Below are 24,452 nucleotides of genomic sequence, written 5' to 3' on the forward strand. Positions count from 1 at the left end.
AAATGCAGCGGTTTCTCCAGACACAAAGTCCGATTTGTGTTTTACAGTAGAAGCATTGGGGTCATTCCATGTCAAGTGAACCAATTAATTTTTCCTCTAGATTTTTAACTCTTTTGAGAGTTTGTTCTCTTGTAATAGTGTGTTAGAGAATGCATAATGTGAAGAAAAAAGAATTATATATATACAGGGTGGTCCAAAAGTAGGTGGACAGAAAGTGTAATAAGGTTATGAAGGGGGAGATTTATCAAACATGGTGTAAAGTGAAACTGGCTCAGTTGCCCTTAGCAACCAACCAGATTCCACCTTTCATTTTCCAAAGGGCAACAGAGCCAGTTTCACAGATCTAGTTTTCACAGATAGATCTCCCCCAAATCTGTTTTCTTTTCAGATAATTCAGATAACACATAATGGCAAATAATTAAAATACAGATCAAAGAAAATGGATTTTAACAGAGTATTGGAAATCTCAAAATGCTGAAACCGTTAGAGCAAATTGGGTTGAAACATTTGGTACTGAAGCCCCAAAGAGACAAACCATTTACCGCATTCGTGACAAATTCAATGCCACTGGCTCAATCCTTAATGCTCCAAAAACTGGTCGACCCAAAACAGTCTGTACAGAAGATAATAAACAACTTGTTGCTGAAACATTTGTTCAGAGTCCAAAAAAGTCCACCAGAAGAGCCTCTTTGGAATTGGGAATTTCACGAGCTTCTATCATGCGAATCCTGAAATCTATTGGGTGGAAAGCTTATCGTCCACGTCTAATTCATGGTTTATTGGAGGATGATCCAGAAAGGCGGCTGCAATTTAGTGTTTGATAAATCTCCCCCTTCATAACCTTATTTCACTCTCTCCACCTACTTTTGGACCACCCTGTATATATATATATATATATATATATATATATATATATATATATATATATATTTTTTTTTTTTTTTTTTATTTCTTATTTATTTTTTTTATACATTTTCAAAGTTTTGAAAAAATGTGAATTTCTGTGTTGCATGCCTTTACATTTCTGCTCATAACTCAGGCCAGAAACAGAGAAAACACCATTACGCTTTGAACTGTATAGGCTTTCACTTGATATGTCACAAGAAAATCTTTGTTAATATTTTACCCATGCAGACTGAAACGCAAAATTTTCAAAAGCATTTTCAAAAAAACTATATGATATAAAATTTTCAATAAATTCACATGTGCCTCCTATGCTCCTAGCCACATCTGTACCAAAATTCACATTGGGATCTCAAAGGGATCATACTTAAAAAATACCTATATGAACAGTGTCAATTTGAAAATCTTAGATTCAGATCTGCTCAGCCTGAGGTCTAAAAGTGTAGGGTCTATGATTTCCAAATAAAATGAAAAAAAAAAGTTTCATGATTTGTCCTGATCTTAAACCAGGCAAATCATTAGATAAATCTATAGTGGATACAGTGAAAGGTTTTTACAATAGTGAAGAAGTGAGCCGAATTATACCTGGCAAGAAGGACTGTGTGTCTAGGAAAGTGAACGGTAAGAAAACTCATGTCTATAAGAAGCTGCTTATTGCCAATTTGAAAGAGACCAATTAATTTTTTTTTAAATTCAACTTCTGCCAAAATGTGCTTAACTGCGACCTAATAAATGTGTCCTGGCTGGTGGTAGTGGTGCACACTTTGTATGCGTATGTACAGCACACCAGAACACTAAGCTGATGATTGAAGGAGGTAAGCTGAAAGATAGTCAGCTTGGGGAGTCCAACCTTGGTGATTATAAAGTATGTGTCTCACATACCTAAATATCTGCAAAAAATGTCCTCCAGTAATGGCTCTCCAAGAAAAAATACTAAATCATCTCGAAGAGGCTATGGTAGATATTGTAAACAGGTATCTGGTGAGAGATGGACTTTTGACAATTTTTCTAAAAGCGCAGAAGACTTTGTAGAATGTTTTTGTGACCAGCTGATAGTCCTTAGTCTGAAACCCAAAAGTAAATTTCAATTAATAAATCTTTAAAAACTAAGAACTTTTGTATTTCAAGCCATGGTAAAATTCTCTACCATTCACTCTGTACTTGAACTTAGGGTAACAGTAGGGTTTATATTACCCACTTCCTATGACGATTAGTTTGAGAATCCCCAGTGCATGATGGGATTCTCAAACAAATTGCTATCTGCTGGCAGAAACTGCTGTTACTCCCCTTGCCGCTCTGAAACGAAGCGTCCTCGAAGGGGAGGGGGCTGGGACATCAAGACACTCCCCTTGTTTTGTTTGCTGTCCTGACAAGAAGCATCATCAGTGACGCGGGTTTCAGGGGCTAGTCCCTGCGGTGTCTTCCTTGTGCAATGTGTCCCCTAGCACCCTGTGCGATGAGCACAGAGTCCGGTCTGTTGTCTGCTTAGCCGAATAGTAATAAGCCGGGCCTGCTTACAGTCAGAAGTGAAAACATAGACAGCACGGTGGCTCAGTGGTTAGCACTATAGCCTTGCAGCGCTGGGGTCCTGGGTTCAAATCCCACCAAGGACAACATCTGCAAGGAGTTTGTATGTTCTCCCTGTGTTTGCGTGGGTTTCCTCCGGTTTCCTCCCACACTACAAAGACATACCGATAGGGAATGTAGATTGTGAGCCACAATGGGGACAGTTCCAATAACATCTGTAAAGTGCTGTGAAATTAATGGCTCTATATAAGTGAGTAAAATAAATAAATAAATGCAAAACAAAAAAAAAAAAAAAAATTCAGTGATAAAAACTGACATCCTACCAAGTTTTAGCAAGGTCTATTACTTCTCAGATGGCTCTTCTGCACAGTATAAAAATAGGAAAAGCTTTATAAATGTCTGCCATCACAAGAAAGATTTTGAAGTGGAAGCTGAATGGCACTTTAGGTTTAAGAGGCACCGTGAAAAGCCTTGCACCTTGAGCTAGCCTCCATAGGCCATATTCACACCAAACCTTAATACCCATGCAACTTTTCAACTGGAGTGAGAAAAATATTCCTAACATCCAGTTCATGTAGTGTACAAAACAGGACTACGAAGAATAAGAGAGTTTGTTAAAACATCGGTTTCTGGAAGCAGAACCCATCAAAGGGACTCGGCAATACCACACTGTCATTCCATGTAGGGAAACAGAAATAAAAACAAGGATGAGAGTGGAGTCCATGAAGGTGGCACAAGATTGGCAGTGGATGACATAACTGGTTATGTGACCTGTGAATATGATCGGCACTGCCGGCTAATGTACTCTCCAAAGATTATGACAATGAAGAAGTAGAAGTGACTTTTTTGCACCTTCTAGTCCATCACCGTCCTTTGTGTATCCAAGAAAACCAAACATTAGAAAAGTGAAGAAAAATCAGATATTAAGCCCATAACAGCCGTACATACTCTGACACAAGGAAACGGCCATTGTTAGTAAGAGATTGTGGACAAGATTACATTTCACCTAGTAGAAGGGACAAATTGATGATAAAAGCTCAGTGGAAAGACTTACTATTAATTGTTTAAGACTAGTTCATATTGTTTTATTTTATAGCTTGATGATTTAACTATTGTACTATCCTTTTTAAAACCTTGAAAAAGAACATGTCTACTGACTTAATAATAAAAAATTGTTACATGTATATTTAAAAAGGTGTTACAAATATTGATTCTTCTAATTTAGCATTAAACATATACGATTAGGATGAGACTGCGTTTAGAAAATCACGCTTCAAAATATGATCCTACGGAGATCCTAACTTGAATCCCTGAACAAATGGAAGCAAGAACACAAGTAACTCATATGCATTTTTTGAAAGATTTATAACATATAGTTTTTCCGAAATAGCCCATCAAAATTTAGAATTTGACTCATCGAAAACAAAATATCAACATAGTCATGTGACATATGAAATTAAAACCTGTATAATTCTGAACAAAATCATGCCTCCCCCATCCATCTCTTTTTATCTTAATTGAAGCCCGAGATATGATACCAAATGTAAAGTCATATAAGCCCAAACAACAGTATTTTCAAAACTTTTGGAAATCTATAAAACATTAACTAATGAAGATAAAAATGCAAAACTTTTTTTTTTTAATTCACTAAAGTAGCACTTCAAAGACACCAAAGAAAAGAAATATCCTAAGATATCAGGTAAAATAAATATTCCAGATTTGGATCACTTGAAATGGAATGACCCATTGCAGATGTTATATCCAGGTACTGTGGGTAAGATATCTGCAGCTTGCCAATTTCAGCAGTGGATGTAAAAAGTGTATGGTATTTCTACAGAATTTGCACAATGACAATGGTAGCAACATCCACAGAATTACGCTACGTTCACACGTTCAGTATTTGGTCAGTATTTTCCATCAGTATTTGTAAGCCAAAACCAGGAGTGGGTGATAAATACAGAAGTGGTGACGTGTTTCTATTATACTTTTCCTCTGATTGCTCCACTCCTGATTTTGGCTTACAAATACTGATGTAAAATACTGACCAGATACTGAATGTGTGAACGTGGCCTTAGGGCGGACATTGCTGCTGGCTGCTACAAATTTACAACTATGTCTTGTGTGAACATATTAAGATTCTGTTAAATTTCGGCCAGGTTCACACAACCGTACAAAATAATTGTCAGAGTTTCATTCATAAAACTCCGACGATTTTTTTTCTTACTTGTCATGCGTATACAATCTGTTTTCTTTACAGCAGCTATTAATCATTTTCAAGACTATTTACAATTTCCTATGTTAATGAACTTTAATGTATCCATAAAAAAATGGATTCTATACTGTGGCATCCTTTTTTCTGCGCACCCTAGATCTGAATGTATAAGTCTCATCCGACATATGGAAGAAACTAGAGAATGCTGCAATTTTTTTCACACGCAGATCCGGTCAGTGAAAAGAAATAGCTCATCTGTACTGCCTCATTGAATAACATTGGTATGAGAGCAGTCCACTTTTTTACGGACAGCACTCGGACAAAAAAAACAGTCGTGTGAACGAGCACTAACACAAACCCCCCACACACAGTACAGCTATTTTTTTAAACTGAAGTCGTTTTAGGTCCAAATGTCATGCTTATTATTTTCTCATTATGTCTAACTATAAAACCCCTGCACAGATTGAGTTAAGGAATCCCATTCTGGCTGCCAGCAGAGAGGAATAGCTGGGGTTTAGCAGCTTACTACATATAATTTGCTGACAGAACTCATCAATAACAACACAATGTACACCATTCTAACCTCCCCCTAAGGGCTCATTCAGATGAGCATATTATACATCCCTGTGCTGTCCATGTGCAAAATGGATAATATATGGCCATCACAAAGACCAAAGCAACTCAATAGTGTAGTTCACATGAATGTTCTTACAAACGGACCGGTTGTCTGCATATAAAAAAATCACAGCATGCTCTAGACCACACGTGTCAAACTCTGGCACATGGGATTATATTTGGCCCGCGACACCAGAACCACCACCCCTATGCAGGGCCCATTATACTGTATGGAGGACTATGTGGTGCCCATAATACTGTATGGAGGACTATGTGGGGCCCATTATTCTGTAAGGAGGACTATGTGGGGCCATTATTCTGTTTGGAGGACTATGTAGGGCCCATTATTCTGTAAGGAGGACTATGTGGGGCCATTATTCTGTATGGAGGACTATGTGGGGCCATTATTCTGTATGGAGGACTATGTGGGGCCCATTATTCTGTATGGAGGACTATGTGGGGCCCATTATACTGTACGGAGGACTATGTGGGGCCCATTATTCTGTATGGAGGACTATGTGGGGCCCATTATTCTGTATGGAGGACTATGTGGGGCCATTATTCTGTATGGAGGACTATGTGGAGCCCATTATTCTGTATGGAGGACTATGTGGGGCCCATTATTCTGTATGGAGGACTATGTGGAGCCCATAATACTGTATGGAGGACTATGTGGGGCCATTATTCTGTATGGAGGACTATGTGGGGCCATTATACTATATGGAGGACTATGTGGGGCCCATTATACTGTAAGGAGGACTATGTGGGGCCATTATTCTGTATGAAGGACTATGTGGTGCCCATAATACTGTATGGAGGACTATGTGGGGCCATTATTCTGTATGGAGGACTATGTGGGGCCCATTATACTGTATGGAGGACTATGTGGGGCCCATTATACTGTATGGAGGACTATGTGGTGCCCATAATACTGTATGGAGGACTATGTGGGGCCATTATACTGTATGGAGGACTATGTGGGGCCATTATACTGTATGGAGGACTATGTGGGGCCCATTATACTGTATGGAGGACTATGTGGGGCCATTATTCTGTATGAAGGACTATGTGGTGCCCATAATACTGTATGGAGGACTATGTGGGGCCATTATTCTGTATGGAGGACTATGTGGGGCCATTATTCTGTATGAAGGACTATGTGGTGCCCATAATACTGTATGGAGGACTATGTGGGGCCATTATTCTGTATGGAGGACTATGTGGGGCCATTATACTGTATGGAGGACTATGTGGGGCCCATTATACTGTATGGAGGACTATGTGGGGCCCATTATTCTGTATGGAGGACTATGTGGAGCCCATTATTCTGTATGGAGGACTATGTGGGGCCCATTATACTGTATGGAGGACTATGTGGGACCCATTATACTGTATGGAGGACTATGTGGGGCCCATTATACTGTATGGAAATCTACGTAGGGCCATTATACTGTTTGGAGGATTATGTGGGGACCATTATTCTGTGTGGAGGACTGTGTGGTGTCCAATATTCTGTATACTGCTTGGCCCGCGACTTTGTCCAAGTTTTTCATTTTGGCCCTCTGTGTGTTTGAGCTTGACATGTGTGCTCTAGTCGGATTCATTTTTCGGAACAAAACTTGTCCATTAATATAAATGGGCTCATTAAAAACAACAGATGCCAACTATCTGGCATTCTTTTTTTTCCAAATCCAATACAATTAATACAGAAAACTGAATTTGGACTACCATTATATTTTAAATAGCCTGAGTGAGAGCACAGATTCAACAAAAAGTCTATGATCTCTATACATTATAGAATTTGCGCATGTTTTTTTGTTGAGTTTTTAGTGTTTTGCACCTTTGTTTATGCCAGATTCATCTTTCCATATGAGCCTTTTTTAGGGTTCCCTTACACTGGCATATAAAAATAATCGGTCCCATTCTCATCCAGGAGAGTAAGACGATTTTTTTTTCTTACTTGTCATATGTGTGTTTTTTCTACTCAGCAGCTATTAATATTTTACAAGACCATTTAGGGTATGTGCCCACGATGTACATTTGAAGCAGACATTTCCTGAGAACGCATGCCGATTTTACATGCGTTTTTTCAGCGTTTTTACATACGTTTATGCATGCGTTTTTTTCAAACGTTTTTCCAAGTGATTTTGAGCATCACTTGGAAAAGGGCTTGACAAGTTGGTCACACAATATAAACCCATGCAACTGGCATGGATTTATATTGTTTGACCAACTTAGAGGAAATTTCTACTATCAAATGCTGCATCTAAAGTAAAAAAAAAGAATTAAAAAGTAAAAAGAAATAAAAAACCTTATATTCACATCAGCGGTGGCCTCCGGTCTCCTCCCGGCCGCTTCCTCTCTCCTCGGCGGCCCGCGGTGTACTGGCAGGACCTGTGGTGACGTCATTTAGTCAGCTGATGGTCACGCGACCGCTGTTGTCAGCGGTCAGGTGACTAGATGACGTCACCACAGGTCCTGCCAGTACACCAAGGGCCACTGAGGAGAGAGGATTGCCACTGGGAAAAGACCGGGGTCCGCCGGAGAGGTGAGTATGAATAATTTTTTTTATTTTTTACTATAGAATTCTCTTTTTACTTGCAGGTACCATGGTACCCAGGGTGGAGGAGAGTCTCCTCTTCTCCAGACCTGGGTACCATCCGCGCATTGAACCGTATAACATCCACATGTGTACATGCAGATATTATGTGGTTCAATGGGCGCGATTTCACCACGAAATCGCGCCCAAATTGGTAGTGCTGCGGATTTTTCCACAATGATAATCTGCAGCTGAAATTTCCACAGCATGTGCACAGCACATGCCGATTATCATTGGGATATATCCCAGATCTCTTAACAAGCGATTTTAATGTGTTTCAGCGGCTGAAATGCCGCCGTGGAAACGCATTAAATCCGCATTGTGAGCACTCAGCCTTACAGTTTGCTATGCTACAGAATTCTAATATATCCGTAAAAATCGGATGCCACTCTAATGGTCCGTATAACATCCGATTTTTTTCTCACACCTATCAGACTTTGGAGTGAAATCGCAGAATGCGAGAAAAAAATATGCAGATCTGCACTGCCTCATTGAATGACGTTAGTCCGAGTGCAATCCCTTTTTATTCCTTGCATTGCAATCGTCCAATTTATACACCAGTGTGAGTGAGCCCTGAAAGTCACTTTTTTATATGTGTCTGTTTTTTCTTTTAATTTTCCACTATGGGCAAAGTTTATGGTTTCTATATGTTTTGGCTTTTTTTAACTTTTCTTCTGATATCTGAGAAATTAAAGAAACTCATCCACAACTACCACAAAAGACTTCAAGCTGTCGTTGATGTTAGAGGGGGCAATACACGGTATTAAGAACTGGGGTATGTGAACTTTTGATCAGGGTTATTTGGATGTTTTTGGTTGTCATTAAGATTTAAAAAGAGAAAACACAGTAGTTTGACAATAAATGGCTTCACCCAACCAATAACCATGAGTGGAGAAAAAGTTTTTTTATCATCATTCATATTCTCTGAAACAAGGCCAAGGAAGGAAAAATTCTGCCGGGGTATGTAAACTTTTGAGTACAACTGTATTAGACAAAACTAGTTTAAAGGGGACCTGCCATGTCCCCAAATGCTATTAACCTGCAGATATGCGGTTTATCTGCAGGTTAATAGCGTTTTAAAGCTGTGGGGCCGCTGCGCTGAAGGCCCAGCTACCGAGAGGAAATTAACTTTATTCCTCCCAGCAGCCTCCAGTTTTCAGTCATAGAGGTGAGGCTTAAGTTGCCGCTCAGTACATAAAGGTGGCTGTAACCACGCCCCGGCACTGACTGACATCCGGCTTAACAGTGTATCAGTGCACAGCCAGTTGTCAGTCAGTGCCTGGGCGTGATTACAGCTGTTGCTCATTATGTATTGAGCGGTGACTAAAGCTGCATCTCTATGACTGAAAACTGGAGACTGCTGGGAGGAATAAAGTTTTTCTACTTCTGGTAGCTTCACCTAGAGTGCAGCGGCTGCATAGCTTTAGAACATTATTAACCTGGAGATTAACCCTATATCTGCAGGTTAATAGCGTTTTTTGACATGACAGGTTCACTTTAATGGTTGAACAACAATTGACTGAACAATTGTGCGGTGTACAACTATTGCGCAGAGTCAACCATGCACATTTTAGCCTATATTAGCCAATTCAGTCATTCAACCTGGCTGTGTCACGCTGTGACTGTAGGAATTCCGGGGGAAGAGGGACCCTATACTGTCCCTAATCTAGGGAAGCTCTACACTGTGTGCAGAATTATTAGGCAAATGAGTATTTTGATCACATGATACTTTTTATACATGTTGTCCTACTCCAAGCTGCATAGGCTTGAGAGCCAACTACCAATTAAGTAAATCTGGGGATGTTCATCTCTGTAATGAGGAGGGGTGTTGTCTAATGACATCAACACCCTATATAAGGTGTGCTTAATTATTAGGCAACTTCCTTTCCTTTGGCAAAATGGGTCAGAAGAGAGATTTGACGGGCTCTGAAAAGTCCAAAATTGTGAGATGTCTTGCAGAGGGATGCAGCAGTCTTGAAATTTCTAAACTTTTGAAGCGTGATCATCAAACAATCAAGCGTTTCATGGCAAATAGCCAACAGGGTCGCAAGAAGCGTGTTGGCCAAAAAAGGCGCAAAATAACTGCCCATGAATTGAGGAAAATCAAGCGTGAAGCTGCCAAGATGCCATTCGCCACCAGTTTTGCCATATTTCAGAGCTGCAACGTTACTGGAGTATCAAAAAGCACAAGGTGTGCGATACTCAGGGACATGGCCAAGGTAATGAAGGCTGAAAAATGGCCACCTTTGAGCAAGAAACATAAGATAAAACATCAAGAATGGGCCAAGAAATATCTTAAGACTGATTTTTCAAAGGTTTTATGGACTGATTAAATGGGAGTGACTCTTGATGGGCCAGATGGATGGGCCAGAGGCTGGATCAGTAAAGGGCAGAGAGCTCCACTCCGACTCAGACGCCAGCAAGGTGGAGGTGGGGTACTGGTATGAGCTGGTATCATCAAAGATGAACTTGTGGGACCTTTTCGGATGTAGGATGGAGTGAAGCTCAACTCCCAGACCTACTGCCAGTTTCTGGAAGACAACTTCTTCAAGCAGTGGTACAGGAAAAAGTCGGTATCGGTATTATTTTCATGCAGGACAATGCTCCATCACATGCATCCAACTACTCCACAGCGTGGCTGGCCAGTAAAGGTCTAAAAGAAGAAAAAATAATGACATGGCCCCCTTGTTCACGTGATCTGAACCCCATAGAGAACCTGTGGTCCATCATAAAATGTGAGATCTACAGGGAGGGAAAACAGTACACCTCTCGGAACAGTGTCTGGGAGGCTGTGGTGGCTGCTGCACGCAATGTTGATCGAAAACAGATCAAGCAACTGACAGAATCTATGGATGGAAGGCTGTTGAGTGTCATCATAAAGAAAGGTGGCTATATTAATCACTAATTTTTTTGGTTTTTGTTTTTGCATGTCAGAAATGTTTATTTCTAAATTTTGTGCACTGATATTGGTTTACCTGGTGAAAATAAACAAGTGAGATGGGATTATATTTGGTTTTTATTAAGTCGCCTAATAATTCTGCACAGTAATAGTTACCTGCACAAACAGATATCCTCCTAAGATAGTCAAATCTAAAAAAAAAAAACACTCCAACTTCCAAAAATATTAAGCTTGGATATTTATGAGTCTTTTGGGTTGATTGAGAACATAGTTGTTGATCAATAATAAAAATAATCCTCTAAAATACAACTTGCCTAATAATTCTGCACATACTGTAGTCTATCCCTAACCCCAGGGTTACTCCTGAAGGTGGAGATGCCCGGTTCTCGTACCTCTCTGTGCTGCTAAGAAATCCTATGCAGCTCCCACCCTCCCCCCAGGGAGGAAAGGGGCAGGAGTAAAAGGGGTAACACTGGTTGGACAGACAGGGGAAAACTAAGGCACAATCAAACAACAGGCACACAGGATAAGGGAAGATGGGAGCACAGTAACGAGGCAGAAAAGCAACACCAAAAAGGGAAAGGAAGAGGTATTCACAGCAAACAGCATACCATAATCTCAAGAACAACAAAAGCAACTCTCCAGAACACCTTCTCCAGTACAGCCAAAAACAGAATGAAGATTCTATTGCTGGCATGGAGGGAAGCCAGACACAGGTTTATATAATGGAAGGGTGTAGTTCCAATAAGCAGCACAGCCAATAGACCACTAGGAACTCTAAACCCTTTCTATCCTACAAAAATCTATTAACTCATGAATGGACATGTAGATTTAAAGAGGATCAGTGCTCCGCTAAACGCTGTGATCTTAATGTCTGTAAATTGTCTGAATTGTAAAGCGCTGCGGAATATGTTGGCACTATATAAATAAAAAGATTATTATAGATTATTATTATCTACTAATCTTAGATGTGCCACAGTTCCCAGCAGAAAGCGGCACATTCATAACAGGCCGTACATGTTCAATGACACCAAGCGAAGGAGGAATGAACTTTCTGGGAACATTCTTTGAAACAACATTTGCTGAATGACAAATCTATCATCTGAAGAAAAATCAAATATGACCGGCTTTATTTCTAGGACTATGAAGTTCATTCGTTTTTACGTTTTACATGACAAAGACTCGTTTGGGTTAATAATGTTCATATTCATCAATTAAAGTCCAAGGTCCATGAACATTGAACCTTAAATAGCTAATCTGCAAAAACAACATGTGCATGAATACTTTTTCAGAAGAATCTGCGAACAGGCAAGTGGTTTATAAATATTGGATATTTGTCCCTTTCCTTTCTTTTCCCATGATTTAAAAATTGTTAATAAAATTATTGAAACATAAATATTGGATAATAAATAGAAGATAAAAGAACGCTTCATTCTGTACTTGTAACCACAAACACATTTCTAGGTCATGTCTCGGGAACACAGATTTGTACACATTCCTGCGTCTCCCCCCCTCTTCTCCATTGCTTGAGCCAAAGATAAATCAGGTTTTGTGCTTCCTGCAGTGGAATCCCCTGAGGGTGAGGTTTTCTTCCTGGGAATCCCTCTTGACATCACCTCTACGAAGTGTAACAACTCCATAGCTAAGAGCTTGTCACAGCTGCCTGAGTCTGTTATGTGTCACACAAGCAAAGCTACTACAAGTATACAACGGCCAATGCAACCATGACTGAAATCATGTAAGGTTAATAATGTTCACATTGTTTCATATATGGATGAATACAATTTATTATCCTGCTATCTCAAACTTTAGAGAGAACTATAGAATTATATCTGCAGCTACAGTATGATCACTAATATCTGACACGTTAAAGAGTAAAAGAGAAAGCTGTTTTTCTCCATAAAGTGGTGAGCTGTGCGTAAATATTGCAGTTTTGCCCAATTCAAGTGAATTAAGCCAATATTTACATTTTTCTTTGACCCTGTCATATATACTTTTAATAATCTCCATTAAAACATTCACTGCTTGAAAAGTAGACTATATATAGTTTAAGGGCTTGTGCACAAGACCGATTTTCTCATCCGACTGCTATCTATGGTTTACACGGGTAGCACTCATACCTATGACATTCTATGGAGCTGTGCACATGTCCGATTTCCTCGGAGAGAGTGGTCCACAGAAAAAATCTGAGACATGTCCGATTGTGATCCAAGTGTCGGATCAAAATCCGCAATGCAAGTCTATGGGCCGCATGTCCAAAACTCCACCGACAAGCTGTGGTTAATGACTACAAGGTTATGAAAGAAAATCGCGTGGGCAACCAATCACCTCGGGTAGATGAAGGTTTGACCGCGTGGCTAGCTGCATCGATTGGTCTCATCCTTAGGCAGCACAAATGTAAAAATCTCTGCAAGTTCTAGAAAGTTTTAATTTCAGCACCTTTCTTTAATTTATTTGCAATTGTACTAATGTCTTTTATTCCTGTGTACACCAGACTTTTTCTCATCCACTTTGTCACTCACTCAGCCGCAATTGATAATATTACTCTGTATTTCACCTTGTCCGGTTTCTTGTCTAGCACTGAACTGATGTATTGTTTAGTAAGAGTATGGACCTGGCCTTTAAGTAGGGGCAGTTTGAACTGTGACCTCCTTGACAGAGGCATAGAGTTGTTGTACAATTTACTTCCTTTCTATATAAATGAGCAGTGTTCACATTTGGAAATGTTACTTATGGGTAATTCAAAATGTTGGCTACTAACTCCCATTGTAAAATAAAAGTGTCAACTCTGTGCATGTATACTTTTTGTGGAAACCCCTTGTATTTAATAAAAATGAGGACCTTCACGCACATAAAGACATAGGATGTTATAAAATTAAAACTGAGCACCAGAATGTAACAATGAACTTAATGATTGTATATGGACCTTTAGTTAATTACCGTATTTTTCGGACTATAAGACGCAACTAGGTTTTAGAGGAGGAAAATAGAAAAAAATTGAAGCAAAAAATGTGGTCATGACTCACTGTTATAGTGTGGGGATCTGCTGCTGACACTGTTATGGGGTAATATCCACCAATTCTGCACTAATATCCCCAATCCTGCTATATATATGTCCCCATCCTGGTATTTATGCCCCCTATCCTGATATATATGTCCCCATCCTGGTATATATGATCCCCAGCCTGGTATACATGGCCTCCCATCCAGGTATATATGGCCCCCCATCCAGATATACATGGTTCCCCATCCAAATATACATGCCCCCCCCATCCTTGTATACAAGGCCCCCTCATCCTCATCCTGGTACACATGGCCTCCTCATACCCATCCTGGTATACATGGCTCCCTGATCCCCATCCTGGTATATATGGTCCCCTCATCCCTATCCTGGTGTATATGGCCCCCTCATCCCCATCCTGGTATATATGGCCCCCTCATCCCCATCCTGGTATACATGGCCCCCTGATCCCCATCCTGGTATACATGGCCCCCTGATCCCCATCCTGGTATACATGGCCCCCTGATCCCATCCTGGTATACATGGCCCTCTCATCCCCATCCTGGTATACATGATCTCCTCATCCCCATCCTGGTATATATGGCCCCCACATCCCCCTCCTGGTTTATATGGCCCCCTCATCCCCATCATGGTATATATGGCCCCCTCATCCCCATCCTGGTATATATGATACTGGTACTGTTCTGATGCCAGCAGCTCATCTTAGCGTGTAAGCAGCTCATGACGTCACTGACATGTGCTCCCACACACTGAGATCAGCTGCTGGAATATTCACTGATTCCCACGCCGTGACTATGGGTGTGGGGAGCAGTGAATATTAATTTTCTTTAATATCGGGCACGGTGTTAGCCGCAGCCGCGGCTCCTGCAGCGGCTGGGCAATCAAATGTGCCTGCTATTAAAGAGAATGAATATTCACTGCTCTCCACTCCCTTTTGGGCTTGTGGAGCTGTGAATTTTCATTCTCTTTAATAGAGGGCACAGGTGATCGCCCAGCTGCTGCAGGAGCCGCGGCTGTGGCTAACACTGTGATTGTTATTAAAGAAAATAATATCCACTGCTCTCCACTTCCATAGTCCTGCCCACCTCTGTGCGCTGGCTTCAGTGAATAGAGGTGGGCGGGACTATGGGCATGGTGAGCAGTGAATATTAATTTTCTTTAACAGCACGCACATGTGTTAGCTGCAGCAGCAGGCCACTGCCTATTTGACCCGCTCCTCTACCTCTACCCTACCCATCCACAGCCACAGCAGGTACATCCAGAAGATGCACCCCCCCCTTTCCTCCACAATTTTGGAGGAAAAAAGTGCATCTTATAGTCCGAAAAATACAGTAATCAGTTTTCAAATTTGACACAGTAATTTTATTGCTGCATATACATTAGATGGAAATATATTCAGGACTGCAGAGCAGGAGAAAGACTTGGAAATTCTGGTTACAAGTAAGCTGAGCAGCAGTACTCAATGTCAGGCAGCAGCTGCATAAGCAAACAAGATTTTAAGTTGTATAAAAAAAAAAAGAGATATCAAATCCTGTGATCTCAATGTATTATTACCACTCTAAAAATCACTTATAAGACCACATATACAATATGGGATCCAGTTTTGGGCTTCACATTTTAAGGCCTCATTCAGGTGTCAGTGTTGCACATACGTATTCTATCTGTATTTTTCACGGAGCACGTTCCCATTATATTTTTGCGCTGCTATTCACAAGTTGGGTTTTTTTGTGGACCATGGGTCTGTGCAAAAATCACAAAGAGATGTCAGTTTTTTTTCTGGCAGCACGGATGAAAAGTGCCACTACAAATCTGTGGGTCTGTGAAAAATACGTACAGCACACAGATACCATCTGTATGCAGTTGTCCGTGATTGCAAAGGAAAGGAGAAACTTTGTAATTTATTTATTTATCCATACGTGAAAATCACAGATAAAACACTGGTGACACAATAATCCAAAACACTTATGACACACAAACCATTTTTTTTGCATATGTGAAAAACACTGACATGTGAATGAGGCCTAAAATGGATACTCGGAAGTTAGAGTCAGTTCAAGGGTGGACAGATAGATTGTTACAAGGGATGGAAGGGCTTTCCTACAACGAGAGGTTAGAAAAAAACGCCTCAGAGGAGATCTCATTATATGTATAAATACATGTGTGGTCAACACAAAGGACTTTCATTTGACTCATTCCTACCAAAGGACCATGGTTGATTCCATGTGGAAGAAAGGTGATTCTGGCAGATAGATAGGAAAGGATTCTTTGCAGTTAGAGCAGTCAGACTGTGGAATGCACAACCACAAGAGGTAGTAATGACAGACACTATGACAGCATTTAAAAAAGGCCTGGATGATTTTCTCACAACAAATGGCATTGTGGGTTATAAATAATCTAGCGATAGAGAATGTATAACTGCCGGAGAAAGGTTGAACTTGATGGATCTGTGTCTTTTTTCTATCTGTATAACATGTCACTTTATGTGGTAATAGCGCTGAAATGTAGTGAGCATTTTGAACCCACTGTTGCCTCACTGAATTGTATAAGATTGTGCTTTGAGAGTAACAAACAATATCTTATAAAATTCTCTAAGGCACTGAATTCCTTGAGCAGTGTAGTCTCCAAAATAAGGTCACTAGTGGGGGCTTTCTGCTCATCTGGCACCTCAGGGGCTCTGCAAATAGCCCCCACAATCAATTCAAAGAAAACCTGCATTCCAAAAGCCAAATGATGCTCCTTCCCTTCTGAGCCTTGTCATATGGCTAAACTGTAGTCTATAACCACGTGTAGGGTATCACCGCGTTGGGTAGAAATTGGGTAACAAATTGTGGTGTACAGTTTCTCCTATTACCCCTAGTGGAAGTTAAAAATTTGCAGATAACATTTTAGTGGTAAAAATGATTTTTTTTTATTTTCACAGCCCTTTTTCATCACTTAAATTTTATATTGAGCTGCATATTTTTCATTTTCACAAGGGGTTATAGGAGAAAATTGACTCGAAAATTTGTTATGCAACTTCTACCACACGCGGTAATAGTCACGTGTTGTCGGAAACTACTGTTTGGCCTCATGGTAGGGCTTAGAAGGAAAGAGTGACATTTTACTTTTGGAACGCAAATGTGTCACCCTGGCCTGGATGCCACAAACATAATAAAGCTGTGTCTGAGAGCAGGGGGGAGGTTCTCTGGTCAGGGGAACATTAGCATGCAATACCTCCTGTCTCAGGCCAGTAGGGGGAGCAGGCTGACCCTATAAAAGCTGGAACTGGATGCAGGGTTAGGGAGAACTGGACAACCTGTCTCTGGATAGAGAAGTGTCCCAGAGCAGTGAGAGACAGTTGTATTGCACCCTAAGAGGACGTGTGGCAGTAGGAGAGCCACAAGCCAGGGACAAGAGGTAAAGTACGCCTGTCCTGGCAGATAAAGAATCAAATTTACCAGACTTTGGCGTCTGAGGCTGTGAGGATTCCACGTCCTACAGCAGATAACCAGTCCGCAGGGGACTGTACGTTCCTTGGCCTAAGAAGCCCGGAGGCTCCGCCACAGCAGAAGGGACCAGCAGAGCCATACCAGGCCGGGAGTAGAAAGGAACCCACGTTGCAAACCATATGGGCGAGAGGACACGGTGAGCTCAGGACCGTGGGCTGCTACCCTACCAGGAGGAGATAGCCAGAAGGAGCGCAGAAAGCACGGTAGACCTACACCCTCACCCTGACCAGGGCCAATTTCCCGTTTGCTCTCAGACGTCCAGGCCCCCTCCTAGCCGGGCCTGTTTGTGGGTCAGTTCACCTGTTCTAGTAAAGACCCTGGACTGCAACCTGTTGTCTGTGTGCTCCTTGCTCCTCCAGCACTAACGGTACTGGGATGTCCTGCACCATCACCCCCATCTTCCATTATACTGCCCTGGGGCCGCACTCTTCCCGTGGCGAGTCACACTATCCCAGCTGCATACATCATCAGCCCCAGCGGTCTACCTGGCAGTGGCGGTCCGCACTGACCGCAATCCACGGGTGGCGTAGTTGGAGACATCAACAGCGCGTCGCAGACTACCAATGGTTTGACCACCCTGAGCCACGGAACCGGGTTGCCACTACTACCCCCATCGTTTCCCGATTGCCCGGCTCTGAGTGCCCCACGGCCCAGGGGGCGAGTCACAGACTTTGCAGAAATAGTTTGTGGACACCATTTACTAAAGTGCCAGAGCAGCAAAATATCCCCAAAGTGACCAATTTTGGAAACTAAACCCCTCAATAAATTAATCTATGGGTGAAGTGACGTTTGGCTCCATGGGATTTTCCAGAAAAAGAGGGAAAATTGCAAATATCCCAGCTAAGTGGCTAATACATTGTGCTCAGCTTGTGTTTTTTTTATTTATTTTAATGTATAAGTAATGTGACAGTTTTAGGCCAGGTTCACACATTCAGTAATTGGTCAGTATTTTACACCAGTATTTTTAAGCCAAAATCAGGAGAGGAACAATCAGAGGAAAAGTATAATAGAAACACGTCACCACTTCTGTATTTATCACCTACGCCTGGTTTTGGCTTACAGATACTAAGGTAAAAAACTGACCAAATACTGATTGTGTGAATGTGGATTTATAATTTGAGGTGTTCAGGAGGTGGAGATACCAATCAAAAAGTGTTTTTATCTTTGTTTTTACACAAACGCTGCATTTTTTAATGGCAAAACAGTTTTTCACTTTTTTTTATTTTTAATATCTACACATTTTATTTAACTTTTTTTTACATTTTTACTTAATCCCACTATGGGACTTGAATATTTTGCACTTTGATATAGTTTTCATATACTGCAGTGCATGAGACTTGTTAGTTTCACAATGAAACTGCCTGTTAGATCTTGGCAGGGCCTAACATGCCACCATACTTCGAGGACAGTACTTGGCCTTGGGGTGTCATGGCAACTATCAGGACCCGCAATTGTGGGGTGTCCTCTGTTAACCATCTAGATGCAGCTGTCATAATTAAACCAATTATAGCCGATGCAGCAGAGTAAGCTGTTCTATACTGCTGACATCTGTAGCTTTTTTGCCCGTCCGAGGGACTGTTTTCTTAATTGTCAGCACAGCAAAACAAGCGGTGCTGAAGATTAAAGCCCCTTAATGACTGCCATTTTAAAATGTATTGCCGGTTGTTGAGGGCTTAAAGTGGACCTCAAAAAATATCAATTTTCACATTTTAGAAGAACTAATTTCAGTCATACCGGTTTACTATTGTTTATGTTCTCACACAGTCCCTTGAGCTGCTCCACACAACCCTGCCTCTCTAGTAGAAACGATGGCTTCTGCATTTACATAATACAATCATCTGTGACGGACATCAGATGGGCTAATTTGGCTTCCATTTTTAGGCAAGAGTATCCCATGGCATACTCCAGGCATGTTGACGAACAAATGGATCCATTATTTTGACCTCCTTCCCCCTAAAATCTTTGTCAACAAAGTCTACCATTTACAAAGAGGGATTGCCCACTTTTTTAAGATTCTTTCATGTGAACTAACTGCCACAGATTAGCTCTTTTCTAAATACTTTGCTTTCCCAAAATTGTTTTGTAACCTGAGATGCCCTCCTGGACACATGATGAAAATCTCCTGACTCCCTGTGATATCACCCCAGATTCTCAGTGAGTTTCCAGAATCTGATTTGACAATTTTATGTGACTTTCCTACTGAGTGGGTGGGGGCTTCATTCACCAGAGCTCATTGCTGCTGTGCATGCTACTGAAAACATCCCCCAGAGCTCTCCCTTGTATCTGTATGTATACCACAGAGTGTGTATAAATGTACACCCAGTTCTCAACCCTGTGTAATACATACATACACATATATACAGTACAGACCAAAAGTTTGGACACACCTTCTCATTTAAAGATTTTTCGGTATTTTCATGACTTTGAAAATTGTACATTCACACTGAAGGCATCAAAACTATGAATTAACACATGTGGAATTATATACTTAACAAAAAAGTGTGAAACAACTGAAAATATGTCTTATATTCTAGGTTCTTCAAAGTAGCCACCTTTTGCTTTGATGACTGCTTTGCACACTCGTGGCATTCTCTTGATGAGCTTCAAGAGGTAGTCACCGGAAATGGTTTTCCAACAATCTTGAAGGAGTTCCCAGAGATGCTTAGCACTTGTTGGCCCTTTTGCCTTCACTCTGCGGTTCAGCTCACCCCAAACCATCTCGATTGGGTTCAGGTCTGGTGACTGTGGAGGCCAGGTCATCTGGCGTAGCACCCCATCACTCTCCTTCATCGTCAAATAGCCCTTACACAGCCTGGAGGTGTGTTTGGGGTCATTGACCTGTTGAAAAATAAATGATGGTCCAACTAAACGCAAACCGGATGGAATAGCATGCCGCTGCAAGATGCTGTGGTAGCCATGCTGGTTCAGTATGCCTTCAATTTTGAATAAATCCCCAACAGTGTCAGCAGCAAAGCACCCCCACACCATCACAACTCCTCCTCCATGCTTCACGATGGGAACCAGGCATGTAGAGCCCATCCATTCACCTTTTCTGCGTCGCACAAAGACACGGTGGTTGGAACCAAAGATCTCAAATTTGGACTCATCAGACCAAAGCACAGATTTCCACTGCTCTAATGTCCATTCCTTGTGTTCTTTAGTCCAAACAAGTCTCTTCTGCTTGTTGCCTGTCCTTAGCAGTGGTTTCCTAGCAGCTATTTTACGATGAAGGCCTGCTGCACAAAGTCTCCTCTTAACAGTTGTTGAAGAGATGTGTCTGCTGCTAGAACTCTGTGTGGCATTGACCTGGTCTCTAATCTGAGCTGCTGTTAACCTGCGATTTCTGAGACTGGTGACTCGGATAAACTTATCCTCAGAAGCAGAGGTGACTCTTGGTCTTCCTTTCCTGGGGCGGTCCTCATGTGAGCCAGTTTCTTTGTAGCGCTTGATGGTTTTTGCAACTGCACTTGGGGACACTTTCAAAGTTTTCCCAATTTTTCCCACTGACTGACCTTCATTTCTTAAAGTAATGATGGTCACTCGTTTTTCATAACTTAGCTGTTTTTTTCTTGCCATAATACAAATTCTAACAGTCTATTCAGTAGGACTATCAGCTGTGTATCCACCAGACTTCTGCCCAACACAACTGATGGTCCCAACCCCATTTATAAGGCAAGAAATCCCACTTATTAAACCTGACAGGGCGCACCTGTAAAGTGAAAACCATTTCCGGTGACTACCTCTTGAAGCTCATCAAGAGAATGCCAAGAGTGTGCAAAGCAGTCATCAAAGCAAAAGGTGTCTACTTTGAAGAACCTAGAATATAAGACATATTTTCAGTTGTTTCACACTTTTTTGTTAAGTATATAATTCCACATGTGTTAATTCATAGTTTTGATGCCTTCAGTGTGAATGTACAATTTCCATAGTCAAGAAAATACAGAAAAATCTTTAAATGAGAAGGTGTGTCCAAACTTTTGGTCTGTACTGTATATATTGTGACAGAGTCACTCGTGTTATATATGAGGGAAGGTATGTGTCACTCCGGCTGCTAGCCTGTGTGAACTGAAACCTACAAACTTTCTGCCAGCATGTTATATGCTGGGGGTTAACTCACTTAAAGGGTGTGTTTTTTTGTGAATGGCAATGAGGGTGTGAAGCCATTCACACTACCTCAACTCAGGGTGTGACTGAGTGAGTTTAAATGCTCAGTCACTGTTTTTTGAGGAGTGTGTGGTCTGGAGGGGGAAGTCTCCAGGCTGTGTTTGGTGAATCCAGGGAGCAACACCGAAGGACTGGTGTTTGGTGAAACTTCACTGTGCTACCCGGAGCGGGCGAAGCCTCACTTGCTAATGGACTATGTTATACTTTATCTTTTGTTTTTCCGTTACCCCAGAGAGGGCCTGTTTATTTTTGTGGAACCCTGCTGGAGCTTATGCCATCGAAATAAACCAGCAGGAAGACGTGTATCCTGTTTCTGCCTCTGGGAGGCCCGAGCGAGTCGCTTTACCACAGTTGGTGTGAGAGTGCTGGCAAGATTCTAGGAACACTTGTACCTGCCACAGAGAAAGGTGGATGTCCTGGGTGAAGGCCGTCAGCCAGCCAGAGATGTCCGGCAGCATGGAGGAGCTTATTAAGCATTTAGTCCAGAGCCAAGCGCAGCAACACCAACAGCACCTGCAGCAATTACAGCAGCACCAGGAGCTACAGCAGCAACGACCAAACTATTGTTACAACAAATGCAGTTACAGCAGAAGGTGCAGCAGCAGGAGAAGGAGATACAGCTTCTGGCGGAAGCCATCCAGGGCAGAGCAACCGCCCCACCCCAGGGCCGACTGATGACTCACACGTCAGGAAGGCGGTAAGACGGGCCATGCAGAAGATGACCCCCGGGGATGATGTAGAAGCCTTTCTGACAGTCTTTGAGAGGGTGGCTGATCGAGAAAGACTTCCACCAGAACAGTGGTCAGAAGTTCTGGCGCCATATTTGTCGGGTGAACCCCAAAAGGCATATTATGACTTGGCACTGCTGGATACCAAGGAATATGCCAAACTAAAGACAAAGATCTTGGCATGCCTGTGAGTAAATATGGTGGTGAGAGCCCAACGAGTCGACCACTGGGCGTATGCTGGCGACAAACCCCCTCGCTCGAAGATGTTTCATCTACTGCATCTCGTTCAGAAGTGGTTGCAGCCAGAGTCCTCCACTGCAGCCCAGATGGTCGAGCGGGTGGTGATTGATAGATTCATGCACTCCCTTCCCAAGTCAGTACAGATTTGGGTTGCCCAGGGCGATCCCCACAACGCAGACGGCTTCATTGGCCTGATAGAGAGGTACCAGGTGGTTGAGAAATCCCTGGGGACACCGGATATAGTCACTTCCCCGTACTGGGATACCCAAAAAGGGGCGGGTTCACCACGGAAGGGGTTTAGAGCCATAACTGGGGGGCATCCCACTTCCACTGAAGGTGCTGCAAGGACTGTTGTTAAAGTCTGTTGGCAGTGTCACAACCCTGGACACGTTGCTGCCCAATGTCATATGTCCCTTGAGCCCATGGACTGCAGCCTAGGCAGACGGTGTTCCTATTATGCTTATTCAAGCCTGCAGTGCGGACTGTCGACCCGATGAGGGGCCGCAAGCGTGTGCCGCATCGATTAATGGAATAAAGGTGCTTGGACTGCTAGATTATTGGAGTCTGGTGATCTTGATCAGAGCTACCCTTCCCCACCAGTTGGTCCCTTCCAAAACTGTGGATGTTCTGTGCATCCATGGGGATTCTAAGGACTACCCTGTGGCCACAGTGACAGTGGGAACAGACTGTGGTGCCCAGTTCCACGAGGTCGGGGTGGTTAAGGACCTGATACATCCTGTCATACTGGGCCGTGATTTTGCTTTGTTTTGGGACTTGTGGGGAAAGGGAACCTGACTAAGTAGCGTAAAAAGCTAGGTCCCTGGGGAAGAACCCCCGACACAGTCTCAAGTGGATGAATTCCCTCTGTGCGTCCTTGCCGGCGATGAGGACGAGACGGTGACCGAGAAGGCCAACTTCCCTGAGTTAGATGTGTTCGGAGAGAACTTTGGGACTGCTCAAGTTCGGGACCTATCCTTAAAGGGGGCGTTTGACCAGGTCACTGTATGTAATGAGGTTGCTCAAGAGACGGGGGCCGACACCAGGTTCACCCACTTTGCAGTTCAGGGGGAGTTTTTATATCGGGTGGCCAAACTAAGGGGCGGTTAGATAGTGAAACAGCTACTAGTGCCAGGGCCATACAGACGGAGGGTACTAGATATGGCCCATTCACATTTCTGGGGGAACACCTAGGAGTCGAGAAAACTCAGGAGAGGATATTGAGAAGGTTTTATTGGCCAGGGTGTTACCGAGAAATTCTAGACTATTGTAGGTCCTGCCCCACCTGCCAAATAACCACTCCCTCTTCCCACTTCCGTAGTCCATTAGTTCCACTACTGGTGATAGATGTCCCCTTTGAGAGGATAAATATGGACCTAGTAGGGCCCTTAGTCAAATCAGCCCGATGCCACCAATACATTCTGGTGATCATTGATTATGTGACACGGTATCCAGAAGCGGTACCGCTAAGGAACTTGTCAAGCAAATGCATAGCCAGGGAACTTGTCCATATATTTGCCAGGACCGGTCTGCCAAAGGAAATCCTAACGGATCAAGGGACCCCATTCATGAGCAAGGTAATGAAGGAGCTGTGCAAGGTCCTCCAGATTACCCAGCTGTGAACCTCTGTTTACCATCCGCAGGCAGACAGCCTAGTAGAGCGTTTTATTAAGACCCTGAAAGCAATGCTCAAAAATGTCGTTGAGAAGGATGGACGTGACTGTGACTACCTGCTGCCATTCCTGCTCTTCTCAGTAAGGAAGGTTCCACAAGCCTCTACTGGCTCTTCTCCGTTTGAGCTACTGTATGGACGACATCCACAAGGGCTCCTGGATATTGCCAAGGAAACCTGGGAAGCCGAGGTTACGCCACACCGGAGCATCATTGAATATGTCGCCCAGATGCAGGAAAGAATAGCGAAAGTGATGCCGATTGTGAAGGCGCATCTCCTCCAGGCGCAGGAAGCCCAGAAAAGGGTCTATAACCGACCGTTGAGGCTGAGGCAGTTCCAGCCTGGGGAACGTGTTGTTGCTATCCCACACAGTCAAGAGGAAGTTC

The sequence above is a fragment of the Phyllobates terribilis genome, unplaced genomic scaffold, assembly GCF_046119375.1.
Source record: "Phyllobates terribilis strain yellow unplaced genomic scaffold, ASM4611937v1 Scaffold_5__5_contigs__length_657084704, whole genome shotgun sequence".
Classification (NCBI taxonomy): Eukaryota; Metazoa; Chordata; class Amphibia; order Anura; family Dendrobatidae; genus Phyllobates; species Phyllobates terribilis.